The 4273-nt window shown below is 33.7% G+C and overlaps 1 pseudogene; it reads left to right on the forward strand.

Annotated features, from left to right (window-relative positions):
- Positions 1-2543: 2543 nt before the first annotated feature.
- Positions 2544-3812, forward strand: LOC106770421 (annotated as a pseudogene).
- Positions 3813-4273: the final 461 nt, after the last annotated feature.

Consider the following 4273-nt stretch of genomic DNA (forward strand, 5'->3'; position numbering starts at 1 on the left):
TTTCGTGATGGTATTAGAGTTTAATTTTTCTTAGGTTAATAAATGTTTTACAAACTACAACTATTATCCTAAAAGGAGTCTTACACCATATACTTGACTAAGCACTCTAAATATCTGATTGACCTATCTATCTTGGTTTATGAATCCTTTTTTCTTTGTTTATGAATCATATTTCGTAAGAGTATTTCATAGTACCATTATTAAAAGAAGTACAAAATTATTTAATTTTTTAAAATTTAATCATGGTATTGTTTGAACTTCTTTGCTCATGAGGATTTGATTTAAAATTATTGTCATAAGTGGCTACATCAATATCATTAACAATTTGTTGAGTGGACTATTTGTATTTTCTTTCCAAATTGAGTAATGCAATTTGCATATTTTCTATGGGTCTTGGATGAGTATTATTCAGTGTCATTGATATTAAGTCTCCAAGACTTCAACGTCTATATGACTTTCAAAGGCAATAAGTTAATACAAGATACAAGTATATCGAAATGTATATATTATATTAATGAACAAGAAGTTACTTAATGAACACCAAACTCTATGATTTCAACGTATATATGATTTTCAAAGGCAATAAGTTAGTACAACATCCAAGTATATCGAAAGGTGAAATATTATATTTGAAATCAACATCTATATGACTTTCAAAGGCAATAAATTAATGTAACATCCAAGTATATCGAAAGGTAAATATTATATTGCTGAAAATAAAGTTACTTGATGAACACCTACATGAAGATAAAATTTGGTTTCGAAAATGTAGGTTGTGACAATGGAGCAAAGCATAACGTGGGATTGTATTTATAATGGAAAAAAAGTAGACTATCAAATTACCCTTGCTTAGCTTCTTGGGTAAGTTTAAATTCCATTCAATGTTTTGTGTCCTGTTTCATAGACAAAGGACGAAGTTGTTCCCCATGCACCCACCAACCAACAGTGAATGATATTTTATTGAGCAGTTCTCCCTGTATCTCACCTCCTTTTTCCTACATCTCCAAAATTACCTTTATGTCCTTCATTTAATAAAAAGTCAAAATGCAATTAATGAACATTATACTTTCCTAACTTCCAACAACTTTTCTGGCTGAGGGTATAAACCCTAGCATGCACCCCCTTTGCTGGTTACATCAGGAGCAAGAATAGTTTTCTTATTCACTGTTTTATTGAGTTGAGAGTTAGTGATTCTGTGGTGGTGAACCACTGTGTGCTTGTGTTGGTGATAGCTGGTGGTGATAGCTGGTGCGAGGAGGAAGAGGAAGCTCGCATAGGGGGTGCGAAGAGGAAGACGAAGCTTTCAGGTTAGAAATGAACATCGTTAATCGCCTTTCGTGGTGCGGTTAACCTTGCCGCCGTTCGAACGGCGTTTACTATTCGCCGCAAATCGAATTGCAGTTTCTCCTAACCGCATTTCGAAATGCGTTTTGCTTTGCCGCACTTCGAACTGCGGTTTTTCCCAACCGCATTTCGTAATGCGTTTCTCCCCAACCGCCATTCGCGTTGCGGTTTGTAGGAGTCTCTGTTCACGTTGATTTTAATATATATATATATATATATATATATATATATATATATATATATATATATATATATATATATATATATATATATTGTATGTATGTATTAGGAGTTGATGCAGTGGAGTTCACAGTGTTACGAAGTGTGTATTAGGAGAGTTTATAGTGTTACGAAGTGTGTATTAGGAGAGTTCCTCTATTGCTTTAGTTAGTGTCCAATAGTTTCAATGCCTTATGTTTCTCGTATTATAATCTTCAACATAGCTTTAGTTAGTTCCCAGTAGTTTAAATGATTGAAGTTTGTGGCATTATAATCTTCAATGCAACTTTAGTTTATTCCCAGTAGTTTCAATGATGTTTCTGCCATTATAATCTTCAATGGAGGTTTAGTTAGTTCATAGTAGTTTGAATGGTTGATGTTTCTAGCATTATAATATTCAATGCAGGTTTAATGTTTAGCTGGACTTAGGGTTCTTAACACTTTGTTTATAGAAGATGTAAAAGAAAACACTAACATGTTATAATGGTATGGGATGAGGTGTTTGTTATCTTGGAAAATTTTGGATTATGAGGGTGTAGAAGAAAATAATGGTGATTCGTTAAATGAGATGGGGTGTTTGCTTCTTGTAAAATTTTGGAGCAGAAAAGAACGTATAGGTTACTTCTAAAAAAAATTAGAGCACCTGAAGAATTGAACAAAGGAACCTATTGTAGGAAAAATTAGAGCACCTGAATAGAAGAACCTTAACAAAGGAACCTATTATAGGAAAAATTAGAGCACCTGAATAAAAGAACCTTAAGTGACCTAAGAATGTTATATAGTTTAAATAATTTCTATATTAAGTATTTTAAATAATTTCTATTTTAGCTATTTTAAATAATTTCTATTTTAGAGATAGATATATTTTTAGGTAAATATATTTCTAGTTATTTAATTTAAGACATAATTAATATNATTTATAATTTATATTTTAATCTTTAAATGTGTAAACTTTGTTTTAATTATTTTTAGAAAATTAGAATATGCAAAGTTGGAGAAATTATGTAGTTTAATTAGGTTTTGTTTAGCTTTTATTTAGTTTTTGTAGTTTGATTTTATATTTAAAAGTTTTTTTCTTTTTTTTTATTTGTTATTTGTTAAATTTTATAATTTTAATTTTCAATGTAGGTTCTATTTAACTATATAAGATGGATAACTATCCATTTTTGGATTCTCAAATGAATTCTGATTTTATGTCGGAATTTTCTTCCTTTATAAACGAAGTTGGTGAGGGTGATTACACAGATAAATTTTCTACTGATCAAATATTCCCATCACGCGACGATATGATTGATTGGGTTCGGAAGATTGCATTTCAGCTTGGATTTGTGGTCGTCATCATAAGATCTGATACAGCAACTGGTGAACCTGGAAGAAAGACATTCGTTGTGTTAGGTTGTGAAAGGAGTGGGAAATATAGGAAGTATAAGCAAGACGTGCAACCTAGTGTGTCTGGCACGAGAAAATGTGAGTGTCCATTCAAGTTGAGGGGTAAACCTAAAGGACACGGTTGGGTGTTAAAGGTTATGTGTGGTTATCACAACCATGAATTAGCCGAGACTTTGGTCGGTCATCCTTATGCGGGGAGGTTAAATGCTGTTGAATAGTCAATTCTTATTGACATGACTAAGAGTCAAGTTAAACCCTCAAATATTCTTTTGACTCTTAAAGAACATAATGAAGATGACGTGACAACTATAAAACAAATATATAACGCGAGATACACTTACAAACNATCTTTGAGAGGGTCGAGAACTGAAATGCAACAGTTGATGATGTTGTTAGATAGAGACAAATACATCCAACATAGTAGATGTTTGGAAGATTCTGACGTAGTAAGTGGCCTATTTTGGACACATCCTGATTCAGCGCACCTGGTTAATTCATTTAATATTGTGTTCTTAATGGATACGACGTACAAGACAAACAAATATCGTCTTCTGTTGCTTGAGATCGTTGGAGTCACGTCCACTGGTTTGACATTCACAGCCGNCTTTGCATTGCTTTCAAGTGAACACCAAAATAATTTCACTTGGGCGTTGGAAATGTTTAGACGATTACTATTGACAACAGAGGGCGGTCCACGCGTTGTTGTCACTGATAGAGACATTGCTTTGATAAATGCCATTACCAATGTCTTCCGTGAGACATATCATATGCTTTGTACATTCCACATTATGAAGAATGTGAAACCCCGACATGGATATATATGGCTCGATAGCCTCATGATACATTCCAAAATTTTTTAATTTTTTACCATGGGTCCTCAATTGAATCTCCCCTCGATCCTACATAAAAACACTTAATTATATAACAAAAATAAATAAGCAATTAATCAACAATTAACATTTAGGGTGATTGCCAACCTGGCCTTGCCATATGGCATATGCAACATGCTGGGAATAGTGTGTAAGCAAGGAGGTGTCATGTGGACCTCCTGGAAATCCATCATCTTGAACTTCATCTCCATCTTCATCTTCATCTTCATCTTCATCTTCTTCCTCACTATAGTCATCCTGCTCTTGAACATCCTCATGCTGAACATAGTCTTCCTCACGATGCCCCTACTGTATAGACTTCTCGTGCTCCTCATAATGATGCTCATCAATAACGTCCGTGCGATATTCCTCTACGCGTCTTCTACGAACAGAAGCCGTAGGTCGTCTCCTTTCATCATGTGATGAAGATGATGGTTGACCACGAGACGACG

Source organism: Vigna radiata, chromosome 8, assembly GCF_000741045.1.
Source record: "Vigna radiata var. radiata cultivar VC1973A chromosome 8, Vradiata_ver6, whole genome shotgun sequence".
Classification (NCBI taxonomy): Eukaryota; Viridiplantae; Streptophyta; class Magnoliopsida; order Fabales; family Fabaceae; genus Vigna; species Vigna radiata.